At 43.4% G+C, this 12,200-nt stretch overlaps 1 protein-coding gene across 10 annotated transcripts in view; it reads left to right on the top strand.

The window, feature by feature from the left end:
* Positions 1–12,200, top strand: part of NCKAP5 (NCK associated protein 5) — a 647,162-nt gene that overhangs the window by 601,602 nt on the left and 33,360 nt on the right. The gene's annotated exons all lie outside the window — the stretch shown is intronic.

The raw sequence follows: 12,200 nt of genomic DNA, 5'->3' as shown, positions 1-12,200 counted from the left end.
ATGAATGAACAAACAGGCCAGTTACCAGAGCTAAGATCGCAGCCACTGTGCTCTTCTCCTAATGCAGCTGCTGCTGTGTTACCAGGGGCTAAGCCGTAGTTTGTCTCACTCCATGATCTGTAACCAAGGTTTGTTCTTGGCTTACTGCTTGTGGTTTGTCTGAAGCAGCACAAGCCACAAACCCAAAGATCCTTAGAGCATCTGGTTGTCTCTTCCTGTTGGAGACCTTGGACGGGACCTTTGCCAGTTGTGCGTACATGCCTTTTTCATTGCAGGACCTGTACCTTCTTCCCGACAGTCCCTAACCACAGTCTCATGTTGTGGTTTCTTACCTCGCCTTTGCACTTCTTCCTTTCTCTCCCCTGGCTCTCCACAGGGCTTGCTAACTGAGGCCTGCTTCCTTTCTATATACTTTTATCTCTCCTGGTAATCCAACTCTTTCTCTTCTGGTTTCACTTTCATTGCTCTGTAGCCTCTCCATATCCTATACACTCTTCAAATGCCCTCTCTCTTCTCTCTTTATTTATGCCCGGGACCTCTCCCTGATGTTTCAGCATCCTGCCTTTTTCTGCAGCTGCTGTGAGCATCTTTGTAATGCCCCACAGCTGCTGCCATCCTGTCACCTCTGGCTCACTTGCATCTTCATGTGAACTAGCAGGGAGAGCAGTGACAAGGAAATTAGCATCACCTCCTGCATCCTTCTTATACACATCTTAGCACCAGGTACCACAGCAGCAGGAGGACATGGGAGAGGAGCACGGCAGCTATGATAATTGTTCCAGGAGCTGGCACATTTGCTTATTCATGCTAAGTCATGGTTTGGCGTAGCTTTATGTGCACACTGGGTTACTGAGTGGCCAAGGTCTTCCAGTGAGCTTCACAGCAATTTGAACCTGGGCCTTCCCAGTCCTGGCCTGATATTCTATAGTGTGGCATTTTCCTTAGGCTTAGTACAATGTTTGAAAAATGACAGCTGCTGTTTCTTCTGCCCTTGCTCTTTCAGTTTTTAGCCTCACATGTCCTGCTGAAATTATGGCGAAGCAAAACTACCTGGGGCTTTTTATTTTAAAAATCAGGAAATTAATTATTATTTTTAATTAAAAGCCAACTAAAATCTGTTTGTCAAAGTGTTTGTGTTGCTTTGTTTATGTGATTACTGTTTTCCCTTTTACTCACTCTGTTTTTACTGTAAGCTTGCTTAGAGTTGGCTGTAAATACTGGATTGCTTTAGACACCAGGCTCTGGTTTGTGCTGTGTTTAACTCTGAAAGTTTGTCATTCACAAATGTCCATCAGCCTTGTGTCTAGCAATGTCTGGCAAGTCTAGTTTAGTAGTCATGGCAATGTGCATAATACAGATGGGGAGAAATTGAGGAAGGGACACTTCTAGATGGAACAGAGAGTTAGTTGTTCCATCACCGAAAAAGTAAACATTGAAGTGGAAAGACACAAAAGGTACATCAATACTTTTAATATATGTGCAATCAAAGTCAGACAGACAGTCCTAACACCTCTCAAGCCAAAACAGAATAAATGTCATTTTGAAAAGTGTTTCGTTTATGTGGAAAAACATAAAGTAGCTTTACTTTTTATTATTAGTTTTTAAAGAATGATGTCAATACAACTATACCAAAAAGAATAAAGGAAAGGAACTAGATGTTCCACTGCTAAAATGCTTAGAAATCACAATTACCGGTATCTGAGGAAGATAAATGCTATGAAAAGCAACAACCTTGGTTTGTGGCATCTAAGATCTCAAGCTACAAATGCATGAATCTCTTTGGTTTGTTCTATGTCAGATATGAAGAATTGGGGTGGTTGTTGGTTTTGCATGGCTTAAATACAGGGGTACATTTCTGGAATGTGTAAATGCAGCATTGGGTAAATGTTGTTTGAAGGGATCAGAAAACAGTGCTGCTTGGGAGAGAGGCTGATGAGGGAGCTATACACCAATTGTTGGGTTGTAGGTAATTTTTCTCCAGCACGTTGTTGTGCAGCAGCGTGTTGGCTTGGTTTTTAATATTTACCATCTCGAAGACAGCAAACTATTGAGAGCTCAATAAAACGCATAGGATTTACCTATTTTAGTATTAAACGCTGCAGGATGACAAATGAGGAACAGTGCCAGTGATAAGCAAACTGCCCCTGAAATTATGCACAGGCAAAAAAAGTCATGCCTTCCATAAAGCAATTTAGATCTATAATGGGGTCTGTTTAAAACAAAGTGTTATGCGCCTGTAATCCCACTTCGAAGAAAAATGTGAAGGTTTAGTGGGAGGAAGCATAGGTGTCACAATGGACAGAATGAGTTTACTCTGTTGTCAAAAGAGCAGTGTGCCATGGCTCTGTGTAAGGTGGCTCAATTAAATTGAATCTTAAATCATGAATAAAATAATAAAATGGTGATTTCAGACTGCTTCCCTAACAATACTTTTTGGAGGGAACCTCTACTAAGGTGTCCAATTCCCTGTTTGTATGTTTTTTATATGGCAGGGTTCCTACATATTTCGCTGTTGTGTGGCAGGAGCATTTTTCTTTCCATCACTGCACTTCAGTGTCAGGAGAAGCTGATGGCATGGCTGAACTCATGTTAAAAAGCATAGGAAGCCTGCCAGAAAACAGGCAGCACTTTGTAGTGTAGCATAATAAATCACAATATATATCATATTATTAGTGCAAAGCTAATGTACTGAAGCCAAGATTGTATATAATGTATTATTTATTATACAGTTGGGGGAAATATCAGTCAGTCTATTACTAGTCTGCTATGTACTTTGCAGTGGGCCATGACCAGGATGGTTGCCTGCTCCACCTTCTTCCTCTCTCCAGGGGGGAGAAAAGTCACTACATCCCACTGACACACATGCACACTGAGGTTTAAGCAGGAGGGCAGTCAGTGGCCCCAGCATTATGGCAACAACCAGCTGGTCTCATATTGCAGAGGGACAGCTGGTCTAATTACCGTATTTTTCGCTCTATAACACGCACCTGACCATAACACGCACATAGTTTTTAGAGGAGGAAAACAGGAAAAAAAATATTCTGAATCAAATGTTGTACTAAACTATTTAATAAACAACCGGTATATCAGAATCATATTACAACCATGTAAAGTGAACAGCAGTCAACAGTGGCATTAAGAACCATCATCACTGTCATTAACAAATGAAGAGAGAATTTTAGGTTCGAGTACTCTTCTAGTCTTCTGTGAACCCCAAGAACTCATCAGTGCTAGAGTCAGAATCTATGAAGTTCAGCTGCTCACAATCACTGGCATCACTTTCTTCGCCATCTTCATATAAAATCTCATCTTCTTTTGCATCCAAACCATTGCTAATGCCACATTTTTTGAATGACTGTGCAACGATTTCCTCCTTCACCAAGTGCCATTATGTTTTCACCCCATTAAATATTTGAGGGAGTCATCCCCCACCCCCCATTGTGGTATGTGAGGTGGGGCTTACCTGGCTGCCCCCCAATATTGTTTTAAGTTGGAAGAGGAAGGGAGGGAGGGAAGGAAGAGAGAGGGGGAACTCACATTTGTGCAGCTGCCTTGCCTCGAACGGGAGCAAAAAGAGGAGGAGGAGACACAGGGACACGAGCCTTGTAAGCCGCTTTGTTTGAATTTACCGGTGAGGTGCTGGGGGATGGACGGAAGGGGATGCCCTCTTTGTCCCTCCTTCCAGCTCATTGTAAAGAAAGCAGAGCCGCTTACATGTGTGTAAGGGAGAACCATAGAGCAGGCAGACACTGAGAATCTGAATGCGCTCAGCTGTTGCCGGCTTCCCTCCCAGCGACGGAGGAGGAGAGGAGAGGCTGCCGAAAAGCCATAGAGTAGACAAGCCAGCAAGCAGGCAGACAGGCTGTGCTCAGCTGTGCCGGCTTCCCTCCCAGCGACGGAGGAGGAGAGGAGAGGCTGCCGAAAAGCCATAGAGTAGACAAGCCAGCAAGCAGGCAGACAGGCTGTGCTCAGCTGTGCCGGCTTCCCTCCCAGCGACGGAGGAGGAGAGGAGAGGCTGCCGAAAAGCCATAGAGTAGACAAGCCAGCAAGCAGGCAGACAGGCTGTGCTCAGCTGTGCCGGCTTCCCTCCCAGCGACGGAGGAGGAGAGGAGAGGCTGCCGAAAAGCCATAGAGTAGACAAGCCAGCAAGCAGGCAGACAGGCTGTGCTCAGCTGTGCCGGCTTCCCTCCCAGCGACGGAGGAGGAGAGGAGAGGCTGCCGAAAAGGCAGCAAGAGCGGCTCCTCCCGCCTGCATTCGCTCCATAACACGCACACACATTTCCCTTTATCTTTTAGGGAGGGAAAACTGCGTGTTATGGTCCGAAAAGTACGGTATGCAGTTAAGAACCAGTAAAACAGTCTCCAGCAGAAGTAGTACTGTGAAGGTTAAACAAAGAATAAGATGTGGGTCCTACAAACCAAAATACCTAATGTGTCAAAAACCAGGATAAAGAGGTGCTTCCTCAGTGTATAGCAGGAGCTACACAACAGAAATTGTGGACACACAGCCATGGCAAGGAAGTTCCATGATTTAAGGGCTATCTTAGAGAGGACCCTTTTCAGGGCTGCCATCTCCCACGTGTCTGAGAGCAAATGAACTACTAAAAGGTCACCTTCTACTGGCCTTAACATCTAAGATGATCTGTAGGAAAGGAGGCAGTCTTCCAGATGTTTGGGCTCTAAGTCATTTAGGGTTTTAATCACCAATGTCAGCATCTGGAATTGGGCCTGGAAGGAAGCAACACAGGACACTGAATAGGCAATGCAGCAGGGGCACGGAAATGGGCTTACTCGGGGCATCCTGCCCCAGGACCACAATAATTTGGAGCCAGCACCAGGTCTGCTATAATAGTGTGTCTCAGCTTCATAATTCCTTATGGATAAAATGAGCAGATGTTTTCTAGAATGCCACATGCTTAATTCCTATAGCCTGTGTCTTTCCTTACTTTGGAGTGTTATCAACTCTATATAACTATCAACCCTGCATGACCTCAAAAATTCTTAAGCTCTGTGCCTCCCACATATAAAATGTTGGTTTGTTGGCAAATTGGTTTGATGTTGTTGAATTTTTATGGTCTGTAATTCTTAGCAATTGATTTGTTCATGCATGTGCTTTGTAACCCAAGGGTATAGTTGAGAATTGTGACCAGCTCCGCTCATAGTTCAAGCAAAAGCATTTAAAGTTAATTGAAGGGTGCATATTATTGCCCTTACATCAGAATTATCACACCATTGATATCTTTTTTTTGACACAACAGCTTTGTTATTGATTGTGGTGTTACAAAATTGAGAGAAGAATGTTTTTTAAAAAGCAGATCCAATCTTTGTTTTCGAGGTACCCTCTGGGGGCTTTTGCAGATGACAGAGAAATATAATGAGGTGTGTTCAGGCATTTGGGGACAGGAACAGAGCACACATGTAAGCCCCAACCCTGATGTTCTGGTGCTTGTCCTTGACCTTCCCCATGTTGCCCCAAAAGGCCTGCCGCAGGAGGCTTCTACTCACATTCACTTGAGTAGATAGAGCCAGGCATTCTCCTTGTCTTAAAGCAAATACAATGAAAAGTCCCTTGCACATCTTCCCTGCTCAGTGCAGAGGCGGTCAGGGACTTGTTGTGCAGGGCACAGTGCATGGGGACATTGCAGGCAGCGCTTGTGTGCCTGCCCCTGAGGGATGTCCATGCAGATAGCATACCTGAGCACACCTCTATTTTATTTACTCTATCAGGCGCCAGTTGTATGGTGCCATTTCCATATAGATTTTTTGGGGGGGTTCTTTCCTGCAGAAGAGAATAGTCTTACAGGTGGGTTTCTTAAAGTATAATATTTTGTTACTGTACTGAAGTAGAACAGGCATCTCTTACAGCTTCAACACTTTTTAAAAATTGCTTCATTAATGCCCCTACACTTTTACAGTAGAAGAGTGTTCAACCTCTTTAAAAAGTGGGGGTTTTTAAACAGAAACAATAAAGGAAAGTCACAATGTAGCACTGGTATGGAGAGTGAGGAAGAATGTATTGCTTGGCACTATGCTACAGTCCAAAGTACACAAATTCAGCAACAAAATGTGGCTTTGGGAGTGCAGAATAATACAATTTATGTGCAAGTCCAATAATTTTCTTGGTTTGCCAAAGTAAAATTTTCTCTGTTTCATGCACATGCACACATGGAATCCTAAGGGGCTATGACTTTAAACAATGTTCTTCTGCAATTTCTGGATATTTCATTGGCGTTAGTGAAATAACAGCATTTAGTAGGTTGAAATATTGACTGTTTAGCTTTCATAGGATTTTCCAGAGACCCCTTGAAACCAAAGAGACATATGTTTGTTTTAATAAACTTGAAACCTGAGGAAGGTTTCAGGAAATGGGGAGAACATATTTGTATTTACTATTTCAAGTATATGTTTCCTCACTTCTGAGGGTATACCCTAAAATGCTTAGTCTGATCCCCTGGCTGTGCTGGCAGCCAGCTGGCCTACCTGTGCTTTCCAACATGCAGTGGCATAAGTACCAGTAACTTTTAACCTTACATTATTTGTTACTACATTGAGGACTCTGGTTTCTCTTCAGATCATATAAGCCTTCCATTCTTTTATTATGTCAGTAATTCCACTGCAAGTCTCAGTTAGCCAAAGAGACTTACGTTCACCTAAATGTAGCTTTCCATTTGTTTTGTTTTTCCCTTCGTGCGGCAGAGTGGTTTTGTGTATTGTGCAGATGATTCATTAAGGAGTTTTGATGCTCATATTACCGTGCCTTGCAATTCAAGAACTAGCTAGCAGAGATGAGCAGATTTTTTAAAAACATACACACTCCACTAAGAAAGGAGATGCTGCTGATTTGGCTGTGGTTTTGAACAGAATTGAAATGGCTTCATTCCCAGATAAACTCGGGATATATATTTTTTGAGTGAGTGAATTGATTTGGAATTAATGGCATAAACATGTCTCATTGGGCTTGTGAGACTTCAGATGTATCATATTAGCACAAACTGTTATCCAAATTAGGCCTATCAAAAGGATGATTATATTTGGTGCTACTTATACTGCTTACCACCTTGAAACATTCCAAAGCACTTTGCAAGCACAGCTTGAATCCAAAGATTCCTGTAAATAGTCTCACCAGTTTTTCCTCCTCCAGAAGCAGCACCTTTATACCACATTACATGTCACTCTCTGCAATCCCCAAGAATAGCTTTAGGATAGCATGAAGGCTTGCAGGGGTTGACCTGGTTCACATGTAACATTAAACCATGATTTATCAAATTATTAAATCATGGGTTAGTGTCATGTATGAACCCTGTCCAGCAGCTTAACTATGGTATGTTTGCTGCCAACAAACACAATGTGAAGCCATGGTTTATTATTTTCATATGAACATGTTTTGCTGTAATTGTGGCTTGCTGTTAACATACAAACCCAACACTCATCCTTAACTGTGGTTTGTTTTATCACACCACCCAAGACACTCATCAGAAGCAAAAGATAAGAACAATGAAAAAACAAAACAAACTTTGGAAAAACTGACCAGCTTGCTCTGTAACAGCTATTTAGTTTAGAAAAAAGTGATAATTCCATTATATTGATGTGTTCATTGATATGGAAGTTTTAGATCAGAAACTGTAACATATGTTGCTAAATTAGACATTCTTCATAAATCATAGATTTTTGAACTCAAACTGAAAAAGAAACCAGATATGATAACTCAAACGAAAAGCAAGCTGGAAAAGGAGGAATGTATAATAAAACCATAAGTAAAAAATGAATATGCTTTGCCATCTCCTGTGAACCGATCTAGCAGAAACACAGTACTGAGAAGAAATATTTCAGATAAGGAGAAAAGATCTATAGAATCCATACATAGCTGGAGAACCCAACATAAAATTTAAAGCTGCATATATGCAGAGGCATGTTGCTCTGGGTAGGAATCACAGATTTCTATCAATTTGTGGGACTTTAGCATAAAAATAAAAGCTAGTCAGGGAAGAATTGCTGGTGCTGTTGTTGTGCGTTGTTCCCACCACTGAAATAAATTATATTGAATCCCATATTCCTTTAACTTTGTGGTCTGTACATAGATCCGGGGTGAACGCATTCTGGTCGATGAGAATAATCAGTCAAAACATATATGTATAAAGAATTAAGGAACTTCCTCATACTTTCCCTGAAAAATAGGACAAGCAGCCCTGTTGGGTGCCCACTTACCTTGTACAGAATGGATGAAAGGTATGCCACATTGTAAATCTGCAGAACTCTAAACAAAATTCAACAGGCTGCATTTCAGCTTTTGACCTCACTATTAATAGTCCTTCCAAACCAGTAAGGGAAATATGGACATGTAAGCATCCCATCTGTACATGCAGATCCTGCATCTATTAGGGGTGATAATGCAGCAGATAGAGATTGTTTGCACCAGTAAGCCAACTTTTGAGATTTCTGACAGTGGGACACTGATCTATCAATTTGGACCATAAATTGTTCGGTTGTTTTTGTACAGGAGCTTTGCAGAACACCAAATTTTGAACATTGAGGCAAAATTGTTCTACAGAAGTTTCTAAAAGATTTTGTAGAGTTCTGCATATAGAAGACATGCCCCAACAGGGATCTTGTGATCTTTTTGTGCTGGGTACGTATGCGATCTAGGTAAATCCCATTAGTTAAAAAAACTGACCTGTGTTGCCATGGGTTGTTGTCATAAGGTAAGCCAATAGCAGTAATCGTCATCCACAAAACCCTACTTTTTTGTGTTAAATTTTACCTCTTGTTTAAATAGGAGTGGACATATAGGACAATCAAATAGGACTGAGCACTTCTACATTGCTAAATCTTGACTTTCCTACTGAAATCTTTTCACATTACCAACTCCTATTGATGTTGTCCATTAAAAATTCTTGCACACAGCAACTATCAGTGCTTGTCTGATGTACACAGCAGCATGTTTCTCTTTGGTATAACTCAGTAAGCCATTGGCTGAATGGGCTGAAAAAGGCCAAACATATGTGCCTCATAAAGGTATTATTAGCATTACACATTTCTTACTTTCAAGGTTTAATTAACCTCAAAAATAGTGGTGCATCCTTAAAGATTCCTTCACTTCCAAACAAAATACCGTAGAACAAATTAGAGGTTTGAAAGGATGCTATGTCAACTAACCATATGTACCGTATTTTTCGCCCTATAAGACGCACTTTTTCCCCTTCAAAAATGAAGGGGAAATGTGTGTGCGTCCTATGGGGCAAATGCAGGCTTTCCCTGAAGCCTGGAGAGCGAGGGGGGTCGGTGCGCACCGACCCCTCTCGCTCTCCAGGCTTCAGGAAGCTATCCACTAGCTGTGGGAGACCCAGCTCTCCCAAGGCTAGCAGAGACCTTGCCGGCACCCAGAAGTTTGGGGCGCGCTGAGCTCCGCACGCCCCAAGTTTCGGGATTAGCGCAGCGCTCCGCTAGCCTTGGGAGAGCCGCGCGGCTCTCCCACGGCTAGCGGAGACCTTGCCGGCACCCAGAAGCGCTGGTGTTGGCAAGCCTTGCGCACCCGGGGGATCTCCCCCGGGAGCGCAAGGCTTGCGGGCGGCAGCCGGCAGCGCGGAGCACGGGGCGCCCTTCGGAGGCCGCCCCGTGCTCTGCGCTGGTGTCGGCAAGCCTTGCACACCCGGGGGATCTCACCCCGGGTGCGCATGGCTTGCGGGCGGCAGCCAGCAGCACGGGGCACCCTTCGGAGGACGCCCCGTGCTCCGCGTTGGTGTCGGCAAGCCTTGCGCACCCGGGGGATCTCCCCACGGGAGCGCAAGGCTTGCGGGCGGCAGCCGGCAGCGCGGAGCACGGGGCGCCCTTCGGAGGATGCCCCGTGCTCCGCGCTGGTGTCGGCAAGCCTTGCGCACCCGGGGGATCCCCCCCGGGCACGCATGGCTTGCGGGTGGCAGCCTGCAGTGCGGAGCACGGGGCGCCCTCCGGAGGACGCCCCGTACTTTGCACAGGTGTCGGCAAGCCTTGCGCACGGGGGGTCGCGTGGGGCGCCCTGAAACAGAGGCTCCCCATGCTGCGGACAGTAGCCTGCCGCCCGACGCGCGGAGCGCCCTGAAGCAGAGCGCCCCTCGCGCCAGGCAGACATCGGCCAGCCCCACGAGCTCGGGGGACAGCGGGGATGCGCAGCACCGCCATCCCACTGTTCCCCGACCTGGTTTTGGGGGGGGAAATAAAGGAGCGTCCTATGGGACGAAAAATACGGTAATTGGTCTTTCTAGTAGGTGGATAAATGACTAAGGAATATATGTTGGAAAAAAGGAAAATGTTTATCCCTGGTTCACTTTAATTGTGTGACATTCATAGCCATTTGTCAAAAAATGACGGATGCAGTGACTGCAACTTGCAGCATCGCCTAAAGTACAGTAAAGTTTCTTCCATTTGTCATCATGACCTCTTCAGTCTTGAAGCTGTAGAAATGAAATTGACGTTTTATGTCCCTTCACATTCCTATTGTTGCCTAGGAGTGGATTATAATAAACTGATACAATGAATCCAACACAGGACTGAATAGAGCATTCAAAGCAACAAATGACAAATATTACTTAGGAAGTTTGTAAGACAGTGTAATTGTTATAACAGTACAAACGTCATTACTAATAAAAGAAAGAGATAAAAACTAAATTGAATGCAATAAACATGGCATTGACTCAATCAAGATAGGGGAAGTTGGGAAGAAGTGCTGCTCAAAAACATACCCCCTCCTTTTTTATAATGCAGGATTGGAAAAATATTTTGACTCCAAAAGGAGAATCTGATCAGCCGAGTTAAATTACATGAATAATGCTAACGTATTTCAGGGAAGTGGTTTTTTTCTTCTTTATAGCCGAAATGTACCTTCTTCATTTATAACATTGATATGCTCTGCATTACGCAGTTAAATATTATGAAGAAAGGAATAGGAAATTACTGATATACTAATATGAGAGTTATGTTCTCGGCATGATGAGTGGGGAATATGTTACATAGCTTGCATTAATGAGAATTGTGTACAGCATCGAAAATGAACTGCCGAACCATTTTGTATTTCTTCAGTGGCACGTTGTATGATTCTTTCTGCTTCAGATTTGGCCAATCTTAGCTGCTTTTGTTTTCCTCTCTCTTTTTCAGAGCACTGAAAGTCAATAGCTGGGCTATAGTTATAGGTTTCAAAATCCTAGAGAACCTGTGGGTTGTGCACAGTTTATTCTTCCACACAATTATAGGTTTGCACTATCAATGGGTATTTATTTCTTGGTTTTTTAAATACATAGTCCTAACAAACCTCCATCAACTTTGCTCTTCTGCTGTTAGGATAGTGTCTCTTTCATAATATTTCACGAATCCCTCTGCCAATACTAGAGAAAGATGTGTTATCACTCAAAAATGCTTTAAGATTGTGGGAGAATGGATACAGTCAGTGCTTTTGGGTTTTTTTTTTTTTTAAAGGAGGTACCAGTATTCATTTCTTGGCTGTGGGTGCCAGCAAAAGATGGATGCCATGGAAAGCAAAAAATAGAGGTGGCAGTACCATCACGCACACATAAAGCACTGAAGAAGAAATTGAATATAAACTGAGGATGAAAATTTTATCTCACATGTAATAATCAGAAACTGGTAGTCTTCTGGATCTAATTAAAAATAATGTTTCAACAGAAAAAGAAACATTCTAAACAGTGAGCTATTGATTGGGTGTTTCAAAAGAGAGAAATAAAAATTGAACAAGTTATTATGGGGCTAAGTAGGCTGAGAAACAGTATGCCCCTCAGGTAGCATGCTCTTTCAAGAACTACAAGTCCCAGAGTTCCTCCTGGCAGGAGGGACAGGTACCCTGTTTCTAACAGTGTCAGAAAAGTGGAGGAAGAGAGGGAGGGAGGAAGGAAACTTTCCCCCCTGCTGCTACTGCCACATCTCCTCTTTCAAGTTAATAATGGGAAGGATGGAAAGAATGCCTTGGGGCTCATGTGGAAGGGATCCTTTCATTTCATGACACTCTCAGATTGTCTCAAGAAACTTGTTTCCAGTTTTGGGGGAAACAAATCTGTTTATTTCCAGTTAAGCCCAAGAAGAGCCTAGGGACGTTCATGTATCTCTAATAATCAGGGGCAATGGGATTTGAAGAATAGTGGGATCCAATGTTGCTGATAGGATTTACAGGTCCCAGAACATTTGCGAGTAAATGAGTTAGGCCTCTGGTCATAATG

The sequence above is a fragment of the Podarcis erhardii genome (genome assembly GCF_964252035.2).
Source record: "Podarcis erhardii genome assembly, chromosome: 1".
NCBI lineage: Eukaryota > Metazoa > Chordata > Lepidosauria > Squamata > Lacertidae > Podarcis > Podarcis erhardii.
Note: the sequence above shows the minus strand (reverse complement) of the source record. Positions and strands in the feature narration are given on the sequence as shown.